This window comes from Leopardus geoffroyi, chromosome B4 (assembly GCF_018350155.1).
Source record: "Leopardus geoffroyi isolate Oge1 chromosome B4, O.geoffroyi_Oge1_pat1.0, whole genome shotgun sequence".
Classification (NCBI taxonomy): Eukaryota; Metazoa; Chordata; class Mammalia; order Carnivora; family Felidae; genus Leopardus; species Leopardus geoffroyi.
Genome location: NC_059341.1, coordinates 121,138,794 through 121,154,628, shown reverse-complemented (window position 1 = coordinate 121,154,628; position 15,835 = coordinate 121,138,794). Strand labels below are relative to the sequence as shown.

At 38.8% G+C, this 15,835-nt stretch overlaps 1 protein-coding gene and 2 pseudogenes across 18 annotated transcripts in view; 2 read left to right on the top strand and 1 right to left on the bottom strand.

Annotated features, from left to right (window-relative positions):
- Window positions 1–15,835, top strand: part of ANKS1B (ankyrin repeat and sterile alpha motif domain containing 1B) — a 1,079,650-nt gene that overhangs the window by 33,021 nt on the left and 1,030,794 nt on the right. The window lies entirely within an intron of this gene.
- LOC123591133 lies at window positions 765–2,208 on the top strand (annotated as a pseudogene).
- Window positions 9,917–13,245, bottom strand: LOC123591131 (annotated as a pseudogene).

Genomic DNA, 15,835 nt, shown 5'->3' with positions numbered 1-15,835 from the left:
GATTCTTTGTCACTTTCTTTCTGTATTCCTGCCCAGGTTTCTCTTTTTCTTAAATAAGAAACTGAAAAAACACCCAAACCTTTCCTTGACCTTACCATATTGCTGCTTGCTCAATCTCATGCTTTTTCTCCTCTTTTTCACCATTAGATTGTTTGAAAAAAGGAAGAGCCTATGCATACTGCTTTACTAAATATTCTTTTAACTTTTGTTTCTTATGCTATTGAAGCATCTCTCTTAAACTTCATTGTTATCTTTCTAATAACCAAATCATATGGTACCCCCATTTTTATCTTTCTGTGTTTGTCAGCAGTATTTGCTATTTTTGACTATCTTTTCTTTCTTAAACCCTTTTCTTCTGTTGATCTTTGTGACTTAATACCCACCCACCTTAATGGAACAGGGCCCTATCTTACCCGGTGCCATTTTAATTCAGCTGTTGGCCAGCCTACCATAAATATGTGTGTGATGCCAGCCAGGACCAGAACGAAATGCCTAAACAAACCCAGCTAATATCAGCAGAACTGCTTTGCTAACTAGTAGATTCCAGAGCAGTTATAAATGGTTATTGTTTTAAGCCACTGAGTTTTAGGATGGTTTGTTATGCATCATTATTGTGGCAGTGGACGACTGACAGAGCACAAGAACAAGACCTGAAGGGAATTATCAAAAAATATTTTAGAAAATTTTCTAGTTCTGTAGGATACAAGTCTCTAGACTGAAAAGTTTCCCCAGGTATCCAGCATAAGGAATGAGAAAAGATCACAAAGCCTGAAATTTAAGAACATTATGGATTAAAATAAAATTCTTTTGTATAAAACAAAAGAAAACATGAAAACAAATCATATAGAGATGAATGATAATCAGAATTATATCAAACTTTTAACAGCAGCACTGGAATATAGAGGACAGTGTCACAATGCTTTTAAAATTGTAAGGGAAAATCACTTTCAGCTTATATTTCTCTATTTAGCCAAACTATTGATGAGGTAGTATAGAATAAAGAAGTTCTAAGACACAGAAAGATTAAAACATTTATGCCTTATGTGTCCCTTTGTAGAAAGCTTTTGGAAGATGAACTTGCATAAAACACGGGTGGAAATCAGTAAAAAGAAAGACATAGGATGCAGAAAACAAAGGATTTAATGTATGAGGACAGAGAAAAGAGGTTCCTTGAGAATAGTTCTTCAGTAGGCTTAGAGAGCACCCAGTCCAGATTGGAGAAAAAGGATAGAGGACTATGAGAAGGATTTGGGAGGAACAGTGAAGTGCTTGGTATGTTTGAAGGTTTGGAAAAAAATGACCATTGACAAATGTGTTAGACTGGGATAAAAACAGTGATAGGTAAGTGGAAAACTAAGCAGAAAAATATCAGATATTTTTATAAGTATGGAAACGTCACATTACATTATCTGGCTCAGGAATAAAGAATATTTATGTAGTCAATGGTATAAACACTGACTACTGATTTAAACATATATTTGTATTGAGAGAACAGTATGTATGTGTGTGGGGGGAGTGGGGAAGAAGGCTGATGGTGTAAGAGAGCAATATTCTCCATTACTATAAAGGGAATTAAAATTATAATATTGGAAATTGAGCAATTGAGAAATATCCATACAAGCTTTATATTTAGACCAGAGCAAACTACTAAAAGAATCCTATGAGGTATAGCACTAGAGCAAATGACGTATTTTTTCAGTTAAGGGATAGAAAGTAAATGTTTTAGGTTTTATAAGCCATATGATTTTTGCTGTTGTAGGGTGAAAGCAGTCAATTGACAATTCATGAATGACTGGACATGGCTGTGTTCCAGAACGTTACAAAAACAGATGGCAGGTTCTCTGGGTTCTGTCCTAGTTTGTGGCAACATGGTTAAATGTGCCAAGAAAGTTGGAATCGTAGGTTAATATAGGACCTATTATGGTGCTTCTGTCAGGAAAATGGTGATGAAAATTGAAATAAGCCAGCATGCCTAGTATACTTACTCCTTCTGTGGCAAAACCAAGATGAAGAGATGAGCTACGGGGATCTGACACTGTGGTTCCTGCATGAAAGCGGTAGCTGGTGGTGCCTGGACTCACAACACCATGTCTACTTGCACAGTCAAGTTTACCATCAGAAGACTAAAAGAATTGAAAAACCAGTAAAAGCTCCACCCTTTGAAACAGTGCTAGCCTATAGTAAATGGATTAATTTATGTAACAAAAAGAACAAAACCCGATGGTGGGTTGGATTTGGGCTTATGACATAGTTTGTTAACCTTATGACTAAAGGGCAAAAGGAAGTAAATAGGGATAATTTTCTCTTCCTGATTCAAGTTCATTTTTTGAACTTCCCTACCTTTCCCCCCCATTAACTGCAGAGTATAGAGTAATTTTCCATATTGCCCCTCACATCAGTGTCCAATTTAATGTTTATTTGTAAAGAGCTTGTGCTTTAGATTATCCGAACTATTTACCATCTCCAAATGTTGACCCAGATTTCTTTCTGTGCCTTATGCTTTTTCCTCTGGAATTACTCTCCTTACTTTACCTCTCAGCTTTTCAGAAGTGTATGTATCTTTCTGAGTTCCATCTGAAATAGCTGCTTCTCTAAGAAACTGTTACAGTTTCTTTCCACTTTACTGTAAACCCTTGTCCAGGTAGCCAACTAGAGATGATTTAATCCCTCATTTGGTAGAGATTGAGTTTTGGGGTCAGTCAGTCCTGAATTTGAATTTATAATCTACTTATATACTTGCTGTATGGCCTTGAAAAAAATGTATTTAACCTTTCTGAACCTTTTTTTTCTTATCTGTAAATATTTCGTATGGTTCTTTATAAGTTAAAGTGGTTTAATATTGTTTTCTTTCTTTTACTTTTAACCCTTATCCCCCATCCCTTATCAACTTGAGCTCAGATTATGTCTTCCTCATCTTAAATAATCTTGAAGCAGTTCTCAACAAGCATTGATTTGATTGAATTGAATTAGGAAGGAAATGTCTTAGTGTTAATTCTTAGCTGAAGAGTTCTGATTTTATGATAAAATTAGAGAAATTTTGTATTCTGCAGTTTGCTGGTTCCCTAATTTTTCTTACATGGTCTATTTTTATTAGTTCACTTCTGTTTTCTACCACGTTGCAAAGGAGGTGCAGTGTTACAGAAGGGAATACAGTGGCTTGATTTTTCCTTTGATGGGAACTAAGCCATATGTTTGTATTGAGTCAGCTACTCCAGACTCTGAATTCCCAATCAGATGGTCAGCAGTGTTTAATTGAATTCCCAATATGTGCAAGGCAACACTGGGTGCTGTCACTCTAGGGAGGTGTAACCATCTGGAAGAACTTTTTCAAAGAACCCAGAATATGAGAATATGTCTCTTTGTATCTAAATTAAAATGATACTAAATTTGGCAAAGTAAATAGCTGGCATAAGTGCTGTCTTTTGCGTCCCACTCTCCCCTTTTATCATTCTTTCAATCTCCAAGAAAAGGCATCCTCCTTTTTTGCTATGGTGAGGCTAGTGTACATTTTCCTTGATTTCTTTCCTTCCTCATTGTTGTAATTCGTGTAATACAGGATTCTGATGTTTAAAATCTTCAAGATCTTTTAGCTTTTGCATCCTTTTCTAACTTAAAATTTTTTTTTTCAACGTTTATTTATTTTTGGGACAGAGAGAGACAAAGCATGAACGGGGGAGGGGCAGAGAGAGAGGGAGACACAGAATCGGAAACAGGCTCCAGGCTCTGAGCCATCAGCCCAGAGCCCGACGCGGGGCTCGAACTCACGGACCGCGAGATCGTGACCTGGCTGAAGTCGGACGCTTAACCGACTGCGCCACCCAGGCGCCCCTTCTAACTTTAAATATGTATATATGATAGGAAGAAACCTAAAATGCCCTCCTAAAATTTCCTTCCATATTCCCTAGCACTGTGCATATGCTGGATGTTACTTCCTTGATTGTTACATTATATACCAAAAGGGAGGGATTTTGAGATATAATTAAGGTTACTGATCAATTGACCTTAAAATAGGGAGATTATCTAGATAGGCCTAATATAGTCACATGAGCCCTTTCATAGAATGTTTTTCAATTGGTAGTAGAAAGGGAAGCCAGAGATTCAAACATGAAAAGCATCCATTGTATTGTTGCTGGCTTGAAGATGGAGGGGCATATGTACAAGTGTGGGAGAGCAGCCTCTAGGAGTTAAGAGCAACCTCCAGCTAATTTACAGCAAGGGAATGGCTAGATATAGTCCAAATTAGCAAGGAAGTGGATCCTCCCCCAGTGCCTTCAGTTGAGAGCTCAGCCTAGTCAACACCTGGATTTTGTGCTTGGGAGATCCCAAGCAGAGAACCCAGCTAAGCCCACATGGACTTTTGACCTACAAAATAGATAATAAGTTTGTGGTAATTTGGTACCTAGCCATGAGAAACTAATACAGCATTGGTCTTCCTTATTAAGAGTTGAGTTCCATTCTCTGCCCCACCAGTTGTCCTATTTGTTTCTTCTTTTCATCGTTAAACTTCTTAATTAACTTATCTAAACTTACTGTCTCATCTGTGTGCAACTTATGCTTTTCTCAGTTCCCATGCATCTGTCCCAATAGTGTCCAAAAATAACTTTCTGATGAACTGGCAACTTCTTCCTTACTAAACCCAAGGACTACTCCATTTGGTGTTTTGTATTGATTTTCTTTCTTGAAATTAGTACTTTTGTAATACTTTTTGATTCTATTTTTTTTCCCTCTTTTCTTCTGTCTCCTCTGTTGTCTTCATTAGATCTTGTTGACCAGTATTGGAATTGAATTTAGGAGCTATTGTAAGGAACCAGCAGAGATGAATAAAGCAACAAAAATTTGAATAAAAATGTTAGGAAAGTCCAATAATTTTCATGGTGTCTTTGTTAGCGTAAGGCTTTTCCTAAGGAGCCAGATGTGCTCTGTAGACATTGTATAGGTGTTATACCAGTTACCTGTTACCACAATAATGCTTCCTAACAAGCTACCCCAAACTCATGTTTGTATGTTGTATTAAAAACATAATCATATATCATTCATGCATCTACTCATTTAGGCTGAGCTCAGTCAGCTGGGGGGTTTAGGTTTGGTGGCTAGGTGGATCTTATTCTCATTGCAGGTTATTGAAATACCAGTTGGCTGTGCTAGTACTGGTAAGACTTTACATGTTTCTGTCCTCCTTGGTGGAGTGATCTAGCCAAAGCATACTTTTCTCATGCCCATGACAGAGGTGCCAGAGGGCAAGTGGAAACATGTCAGAGCTTTTTAAGGCATAGCCTTGGAACTGGCATATACTGTCATCTCTGCCTCATTCTGTTAGCTCGAGCAGGTCACATGGCCAAACCACAAATTAGGGGGTGGGAGAATATATGCTACTATAGACTGAATTGTGTTCCCCCGCCCCTGCCCCCCGTTACTATGTTGAAGACCTAATCCCCAGTGTAATGGTATTTGGAGATGGGGACTTTGGAAAAATTTTTTAATGTTTATTTTTTGAGAGAGAGAGAGAGAGAGAGAGAGAGAGAGAGAGAGAGAGGGAGGGAGAGGGAGAGCGAGCCAGGGGAGGGGCAGAGAGAGAGAGGGGGACAGAGGATACAAGCAGGCTCTGCACCGACAGCAGTGACAGCAGTGTGGGGCTTGAACTCACGAACTGCAAGATCATGACCTGAGCTGAAGTTGGACACTCAACTGACTGAGCCACCCAGGTACCCCGGTGATGGGGCATTTGGTAGATAATTAGGTTTGGATATGATCTTAAAGGGGTGCTCTCATAATGGGATTAGTACCCTTACATGGACAGGCACCAGAGGGCTGGCTGGTTGACAGGAGCTCACTTGCCTTCTCCCCTACCCTTGCCATATGAGGACACAGCAAGAGGGTGGCCCTTTGCAAGCCAGGAAGGGAGCTCTTACTAGGACCTGTCATCCTGATCTTGGACTGCTAGCCTCCAAAACTGAGAAAATAAATTTCTGTTATTTAAGGCACCCAGTCTATGGTATTTTGTTATGGTAGCCCAAGTCGATTAATATATGCTCCATCATATTAGGAGGAGGAACTGCAAAGATGCACATCTGATAAAGGTCACTGATGTAGGGAAAGATGGAGAACTGTCACAAAAAATGCCATCTGTCAAAGGCATTGAGTAGTATTTCACATTCTCTTCTCCCCACTCAGAGTAAGCCTCTCTACTCTACTCTTTATAACCTTTAAAAATATTGTCTGTATTCTATAGTAATCATTATAGGTTAGGTGATCATGCCGTAACAAGCAACCCTCAGCTGTCTCAATGACTTGACACAACCAGAGTTTATTTCTCTCTTGTGAATTTACTATGGATCTGGGTTCTTTATGGTACCTTCTTCCAGGTGTTGGTTTAGCATTCTGCAGTGCCTTTGTCCATGGCACCTCCTCCACATTAACAGGCGATTACCATGGCAGGATTGGAGGACTGGACAGCAACAGTTAAATGCTTTGGTCCTAAACTTACACATTTTTATTCCTGTGTACCCAGAAGTAGAGGAGACCTATGTATTGGTGAACATTAATTATGACTTACTCTCACCTCCCCCTGCCCACAGACCTCATTTTCCTCTTCTGGGTTGCATTTCCTCCTTCAATAGGGAAGGTGTGCTAGATGACTTTCTCCTCAGACATTCTGTAGTAACAGAATGCCAACAGTCTTTGCCATGCTGCTTTGGTGCTCTAGATCAAGTGCCCAGCACTTTCCCAAAGTCACCCTACTTTATTAGAAATGTCTGTGAGGCATCCTTAGCCTCAAATTAGTTTTCTAGGATCATTTACTATTTCAATTTCAGTCCAAATTGATACCTCACTATTCCTTAGACATGACCTTAGCCTTAACCTCATATTGTTTTTATCCTTGTCCACTCTGCTGTAGCCACACTGGCCATTTTATCTCCCTCAAATATGGCAAACTTTTTCCTGCCACAGGGCCTTTTCATTTGTTATTTCCTTTGGCTTGTTCTTCCTTATTCTGGTTCTGTCTCATTACTCTCTTCTCACATGGAAGAATGTTATCACCTCAGAATGGCTTTACTGCCTTATCTAGAGTACCGCCCCCCCCGCCACCAGTCACCACAGCATATTACCTTCATGTCACTTAGTGCTATCAGAAATAATTTTGTATATTTATTCGTGTTTATTTTCTATTCTTCCAAGTTAGAATTTAAACCCTCTGAAGATAGGGACTTTGCCTGTTTTCATTGCTCAATGCCTAGCACTTAGAACAATGTTTGACACATAATAATCCCTGAATAAAATTTGCTGCTGAATTGATGCTTGTTCCTCAGCATTTGGTCTCATTACTTCCTTTGCCTGGCTACCTCTTCCACCCCATTTCCTTTTAAACATGCCTAAATCGTATGAGTTCTTCAAGGTCAGCTTAAGGACCATGTCATGAGTTTTTCACTTTTTCGTGTCTCCAGTTACTTCCTAGTAAGAAGGCATCCTTTACCTCCATTGAATATCCATTAAAAATATTTTCAGGTATCATTCTCAAAGGACTATAGTATTTTTTAGATTCATTGTGTGTCTTAATCTCACAACAACCCAGTGATGAATTCCTCGTAGATGAAGATGCTTGGACAGGCCCTGTAGCTTGTAAGAAATCCTGTCATGACTGGAAGCCATGTGTCTTGCTTTGAATCCAGCATCCATTCCTCCATATCACAAGTGATGTTCATTTCCTTCCTACATGTTGTTTAAACACAAATAAAATAAACTGTGGTCCCTGTCCCAGTAGGAGCAACATCACATTGTGTCTAGTTCTCTCCTTACGTGTCTGGGTGTCTTAGAGGTGGCATGTACCAAGTGTTGCAGGAACCCTGAGGAGGCAGCATCTGAGGGCCAATGAGCAGTGGGAAGGGGACCTGCAGTGACTTCCCGGAGGAGGTACTTAATAAGTCTAGTTTTTTTTTAAATTTTATTTTTATTTTTTAAAATTTACATCCAAATTAGTTAGCATATAGTGAAACAATGATTTCAGGAGTAGATTCCTTAATGCCCCTTATCCATTTAGCCCATCCCCCCTCCCATAACCCCTCCATTTACCCTCAGTTTGTTCTCCATATTTATGGGTCTCTTCTGTTTTGTCCCCCTCCCTGTTTTATATTATTTTTGTTTCCCTTCCCTTATGTTAATCTGTTTTGTCTCTTAAAGTCTTTATATGAGTGAAGTCATATGATTTTTGTCTTTCTCTGAGTGACTAATTTCACTTAGCATAATACCCTCCAGTTCCATCCACGTAGTTGAAAATGGCAAGATTTCATTCTTTTTGATTGCCGAGTAATACTCCAGTGTGTGTGTGTGTGTGTGTGTGTGTGTGTATACCACATCTTTATCCATTCATCCATCGATGGACATTTGGGCTCTTTCCATACTTTGGCTATTGTTGATAGTGCTGCTATAAACATTGGGGTGCATGTGTCCCTTCAAAACAGCACACCTGTATCCTGTGGATAAATGCCTAGTAGTGCAATTGCTGGGTCGTAGGGTAGTTCTATATTTAGTTATTTGAGGAACCTCCATACTGTTTTCCAGAGGGGCTGCACCAGCTTGCATTGCCACCAACAATGCAAAGAGATCCTCTTTCTCCGCATCCTCGCCAACATCTGTTGTTGCCTGAGTTGTTAATGTTAGCCATTCTGACAGGTATAAGGTGGTATCTCCTTGTGGTTTTGATTTGTATTTCCCTGATGATGAGTGATGTTGGCATTTTTTCATGTGTTGGTTGGCCATCTGGATGTCTTCCTTGGAGAAGTGTCTATTCATGTCTTTTGCCCGTTTCTTCACTGGATTATTTGTTTTGTGGGTGTTGAGTTTGATAAGTTCTTTATAGATTTTGGATACTAACCCTTTATCTGATATATCATTTGTAAATATCTTCTCCCATTCTGTCTGTTGCCCTTTAGTTTTTCTGATTGTTTCCTTCTCTGTGCAGGAGCTTTTTATTTTGATGAGGTCCCAATAGTTCATTTTTGCTTTTGTTTCCCTTGCCTCTGGAGATGTGTTGAGTAAGAAGTTGCTGCCAAGGTCAAAAAAGTTTTTGCCTGCTTTCTCCTTGAGGATTTAGATGGGTTCCTGTCTTACATTTAGGTCTTTCATCCATTTTGAGTTTATTTTTGTGTCTGGTGTAAGAAAGTGGTCCAGGTTCATTTCTCTGCATGTTGCTGTCCAGTTTTCCCAGCTGTACTTGCCGAAGAGACTGTCTTTATTCCATTGGATATTCTTTCCTGCTTTGTCAAAGATTAGTTGGCCATATGTTTGTGGGTCCATTTCTGGGTTTTCTATTCTGTTCCATTGATCTGGGTGTCTGTTCTTGTGCCAATAAGTCTAGTTTTGAAGGAAGACAATTCAGCGAGGCTGAGGAAGAGATAGAAATTCTGGACTGAGCCACAGGAACAAACTTGCAGAAAGGATAATCCCCAGGGCTAAGAATTCTGTTAGTAAGGTGGTTGTGGTTGAAGTCATAGGCACCTCTCACTTGATTCTGGAGCACAGAGAGGAGGTGAAGTCTGATGCTTCTCAGAGGGGGAGCACTCTACTGCTCCACGACTAGGGATTCAAGGATTAGTGAAGACAAAACCAGCTTGGGAGCAAAGGGTGAAAGGTCAAGAAAGGACTACCAAAGAAGGGGCATTTTTAGGTTGAAAGTTTAGAACCATGGACATCTAAAGCCAGAAGAGTGTAGAGAGGATTCAGTCTAGAGTTTGCACTGGGCATGCCCTATTGTATGCTACATTTTTACAACAATTTTGTGCCTATAGTGATATCAAATTTGTAATTAGAATGCTGTCCCTCGCAATTATCAAAAAGCTCTACTTAAATGGCCTTAAACAAAGAAGGGGATTTATTGGATCATGTAACTTAAAGACCAAGGAAAGGATGGGTTTCAGATATAGTTGATCAGAGCTTTATTATTTTTCTTTTGTGATTCTCTCACCTCTGTCCTCTTTGATGTTTCCTTCATAATAAGCTGGCTTTTTGGTAGCAAAATGGCTGCTGCTGTTTCAAACCTCCCCTCAGTGTATCTTGCCACTCAGAAATGCCCCTTTTCCCATTAAATCAAGTCCTGGTTTCCTTCTGATAGGATTAACTAGGGTTCTGTGCCCATTTCTGAATCAAGTATCCTGATAAGGCAGATAATGATTATGGTGGTTCTTGAGGCCATTCAAGATTAACAACTCCTTTTGCTAGTGTTAGAGTTAACAGGTTGCTTGGCTGCTATACAACAGAAAGAATGGAATGGATGTTAGGGTGGCATTCTTCCATTTCCTCTGGAAGGACTGTTTCTTGTTCTCCAGTATATATTCTCCAGTTTCAAGTTCATGATGGATACTCAATAAATATATATTGAATGAATAAATCAAATATTTTATGTATTTTTTTGTCTTTTTACCAGCGTTTCTTGTTTCCTTTCTCTAGTTCTTTCCTGTTCTAAAAACAGTGCTTTTATTTTTTGCCCACTTAATCCTTTCCCTCCTGCTAATGACATGTAACTCATGTAATCGTTCTGTATCCAAACAAAATCATTCTCCTTCTGCTATTCCTATCAAACTACTGTCCCATCACTTTCTTTCTTTCTTTCCTTTTCTTCATTGTCAGACTCCCACCATTTTCTTTTTCTTCACGGTCAGACTTCAAGAGAGTTGTTTGCTCTAGCTGTCTTTTCTGCCTCATTATTCACTGATACCTCAACTTCTTGGAAACAGAATTTTTCCTTATCACTCTGCTACTCTCTCAAATGTCACTAATACATTTGTTTTGTTCCCAAATCCAGTGATCTTTTTTTCTCAGTCCTAATTTTCCATGATTTCTTTGCTGCACCTAGTATTGTTGATGGTCTGTGCCTCTGGAAACAGTTCCCCTAATCTTGATGGTCCTTCTCCTTCTGCCTCTCTGATTGCTGTCTTTTGTCTTGGTTTGGTTTGATTTACTGATAATTCTTCCTCTTTTTAAATTTTCTGTGCCTTCCCCCATCTTTTTAATGTAGATATTTTCTAAGTTTCTACCTGTAACATCCTTTCTTATCTTTTCTAGCTTTGAACTTCAGCTCTCATGTTTATGCTAGATGTTTCTCACACTGTAAGACCTTACCTCTGTTCTCTTTTTCAGTCTTGAATTTGTAACTGCCAACTGAACATTTCTGAACATTGGATATCCTATACAGTATGTCAAAAACTGCCCATATTTTCTTCCCTGCCTACCTTTTTCTGCTCTATTCTCTGAATGGTGTTCCATTCTCTTAGTCATCTAGACTAAAAATTTAAAGAGTCTTTGACTTCTGTTCTTCTTCATTCATTGTATTTTCGGTCAGTTTTCCCTACTGGAACAATTAAGGGAAACCATCAGCTCTTTGAGATAAAGGGCTATGGCTTATTTTTATTTCCTGTCTCCAGCTCCTAGCATGGTGTCTGGTAGGTACATAGTAGGTGCTCAAAAGGTGTTGGTCAGATAGGTTGATTTCACCCATGTAATATCTCTATGGTTATTACTATTGTTACTTTTTATTCCCACTGCTTTTTTAAATTCCAGTTTAAGTCCTTGTTATTTTTGATCTGGACTCCTATAATGATCTTGTGATTGCCTTTGTTGTCTCTTTTTCTAATCTACTGTAAGTATTGCTTTTAGATATACTTTCTAAAGCACAGACCCAGTAATGTCGCTGCACTCCTGAAAAACTTCAATGAGTCCTTATTAACAACCAAATAAAGTACAAATTTCTCAGTTTGCTTTTCAGGGACTTCTGCGGTTTGGCCCTAAATAATCTTTTCATCTTCATATCCCTTTCTTCTTTATTTTCTAGGCAAATTGTTACTTTCCTGCCTCTGTTACTCATTTATTAAAACAGTTATTTTCTGAATATCTACCATGTACCAGATGCTTTGCTAGAAACTGTAGAGAATTGAAAAATTGAAAAGTGCCCTTTTAGAACTTGAAGTCTACTTGGGGAGAGAGACATCAAATAAGTAATTACACATATAACTATTTCACTGCAAGGCTGTTTAAAAAAAAAAGCATTCATTCATTCATTCATTCATGGTCGAAAGGCATAATGTTAATGTCCAAGAAGGTAAAACAATCACCTCTGCAGCAGCAGGTCATTAACAACTGGTAATACATAGAGGTCAACAGCACCAGAGTTTAAAAAATTATCAACATAATTGAGGATCTCTCCACTATAGGATGGGGAGTTGTATTCACATTACCAACAATAGTCACTCCAAGAAATGCAAGCAGTCTCATCCACCCTCATTCAGGGGGTAGGTCAACTATATTTGTCATGTAGATCAGCTACATTGTCCCTGGAGACTGGAATCCAGCCATCCTCTTGGATATGTAGAGGTTGACTGCACCTCCTGAGTAGACATCTGTCTAGGTGGCTTGGTTGATGGCTCGATGGGCCAGATCATAGACCTATTCCGCCTCTAGGTCAGGAGGAACCCCGATCCATGACCTGATAAGCATACACAGAGCTAGAACCTACAGAGAAGGTGGATCCCAAGATCCAGTTTCCTTTACTGTTCACATAGTAGAGGCCAGGGCCTCTCTTATCCCAGCTACAGATTAGGGTGCCCATGGACAGTCCCATGCCTTTATACTGATATATCATCTTGACAAGCAGCTTGAAGGCAGCTGTTACTGAGATACATTCCTTGTTTTGAAGCTCATAGATTCAACATTGCTGAGCCAATAGGTGCTCCCAAAAGCTGCATGCTCAGCAGGTAGGGACTGGTCTCTATAACCTTCCTTACTGCCTGGGAGGCTATATAGGTACCCATTGTGGCCTGAGAGTCTGCTGCAACAGTGACTGCATGTTGAAACTTGAAGGCCAGAGTGGTGGTTCCATTATAGCATTTGTATGCTTGGCTCTTTTAGGGTACTCCAGTGGGGCGTGGCCAGGCTCAGGCCATTGCTGGGACTCCCTCCCTTTTTTTTTTTCCTACCATAATGCTGCATATTCTGTGCTGTTTTTTAAAACCCAACTCAAATGTCCTTTCTTTGGAGACGCCTTTCCTTATCTCAGCTGGAATTCATTCTCCAACTTCTGATTGCACTTTATATCCTGTCATGATTCACCTGACTTTTTACTTTGTATTATTATATGTGAATATTCTTTCTCTTACAAGCTATTTGAACAGTGTGGAATTTGAAACACTTAAAAAAATTTGTTTTTAAATGTTTTTATTTATTTTTGAGACAGAGAGAGAGAGAGAGAGAGCGAGCTAGCGTGAGCAGGGGAGGGGCAGAGAGAGAGGGAGACCTAGAATCCAAAGCAGGCTCCAGGCTCTGAGCTGTCAGCGCAGAGCCTGATGCAGGGCTTGAACTCATGGACTGTGAGATCATGACCTGAGCTGAAGTCGGGCGCTTAACTGACTGAGCCACCCAGGCACCCCAAATTTGAAACACTTTAAGTCATTCTTGAGTATCTCAGTATATTTCTTACAGCAAGTTGGATGAATTAAATAAATTGTATTGAGGGTCAGTTTTCTCACGTGTTTAATCCAAGAATCACTTTTTATGTTTTTAGGAATTACTAAACTTATTTGGCACACAGCTAGTTAGAAAATTAAATTCCAGTTAAGTTTGCCAATAATTATAACTTTTGGGTATTTACTGAATTTTAAACAGATGATTTTTTAAAAATTTACTACATAATCTCATTTTAATCTCCACAATAGACCTATCAACTAGATTTGGGAATTTTATTAATGTAGATTGCTGCAGTGTGGGGAGAACAGAAGAATACAATTTATTTTATTTTATTTTTTACATGTATTTAATTTTGAGAAACAGAGTGAGACACAATGTGAGCGGGGGAGGGGCAGAGAGAGAAGGAGACACAGAATCTGAAGCAGGCTCCAGGCTCTGAGCAAGCAGTCAGCACAGAGCCTGATGTGGGTCTTGAACCCACGAACTGTGAGATCATGACCTGAGCTGAAGTCAGACGCTCAACCGACTGTACCACCCAGGCGCCCCCAGAAGAATACAATTTAAACATAACATATAATAAGAAAATATGAGTAGTCTTTTTTGAGACACAGTTCTTGAGGTTATCAGTTTGGCTGAATTTGTCTGCTAGATTTTTTGCTTCTACATTTTGATAACCCACATCTAATTTTAGTTTCTTTATGGTATCCTGCTGATTTTCTCATATAGAAGTAGGGAGAACTCATTTATTTAGTGATGTTAATAATAACTGTGCTAACAATCAAGTATGCTTTAAATTGTCATACTTGTAACATGCAATTCTGACTACATACACTGTGTCTTTTCTTTTTGATTCTTGTAATAAAAACCATAGACAGTGGAAAGCATTGTTATAACTATGCCAAAGGGCATTAGTTTTTGCATGGAACTGACCCCTGCAAGGCTGTAACCTACAACTTTGATCTCATTAGCAGTATGTGATTACCATTCATCTAAATGGACTACATAGATGGGCCAAATACAGTTCACATTTTCATTCTTTTACCTAACTCTAGAGTATATAAATGTTGAGTCTCAAACAGATAGTAAGGGATAATTATATTTTGATGTATATTTATAAAACTCAAACCTATGAGATTGTTTCATGTAAATTTGTAGGGCAGCAACATAAATTCTTTAAGTCCTGTTTACTTTCAGCTTCATGTAAATGGTTTGGATATCGTGTGTACCACCCAAACTTGGCACTAATATAGTCATTAGTTTATTGCTGCTCCGTGCACACCTGCATTTTGACTATCATGGTATTTGATATCACCAAGGGGCAAAGGAGGTCCAGTGGGAATGTTTTCTTTCTGTTTTATGTAGGTCATGGCACTTTTGCTCTCTGTACTGTTTCTGTGCCATTAGAATGGTGAACTGGTTTGCAGGATATTTAAACAATTTTTAATGAGGTACAGCATATAGTGAAATGAAGTACACAAATCTTGGGTACAGCTCTGTGAACCCAGGTCAAGATGGAGAACATTTCCAATACCCTAGAAGGCTGCCTTATACCCTTTCCCAGTCAATGGGCGGCCCTTGAGAGGTAATTACTGTTGTGGCTTTTATCTTCATATTAGTTTTGACTTAGTTTGTTTTTGAAATTCATATAAATGGAATGCAATTATACTAACTAGCCTTTTTTGTTTAGCTTGTTTTACTGATTTTATTTCTGAGGTTCATGCATGCTGCTGCAAATTGTAGTAGTACTTTTTAATTGTTGTGTAGTTTTATTGTATAAATATATCCATTCTGTTGGTGAACAACTGGATTGTTTCTAATTTTTGGTTCTTATGAATAGTGTTTCCATGATCATTCTTGCACACATGTTTTGGGTGTGTATGTGTATATACTTTTGTATATGTACATAGATATGCATTTTGTTTGGCATAAATGTAGAAGTGGAATTTCTGGGTTACAAAGTGGGCATAATTTTAGTTTTGCCAAATGCTGCCATATAGTTTTCCAGAAAACTTTTTTACAAATTTACACTTTAAAGCAGCAATGTAGGAAAGTGTCAGTACTCCACATCTTTGCCTACATTTGATACTGTCAACCTTTTGAATTTTTATTCTGGTGGGTGTGTCATCATATCTCGTGTTTTCATTTGTATTTTCCCTGATGAATGATGATGTGGAGCACCTTTTCATATGCTTATTGGCCATTTGGATATCATCTTTTATGAAGTGCCATGTCATACCTGTTTCAGTTATTTATTGTTGCTTAAGCCAAAAATGGTTTATTATTATTTTTTACAACTCTATGGGTTGACTTGGAGGTTCCTTTCCTGGTTTTGTCTGAGCTGTCTTATGCAGCTGCATAGCTAGGGGTGGTCTCTTTGGGTTGGAAG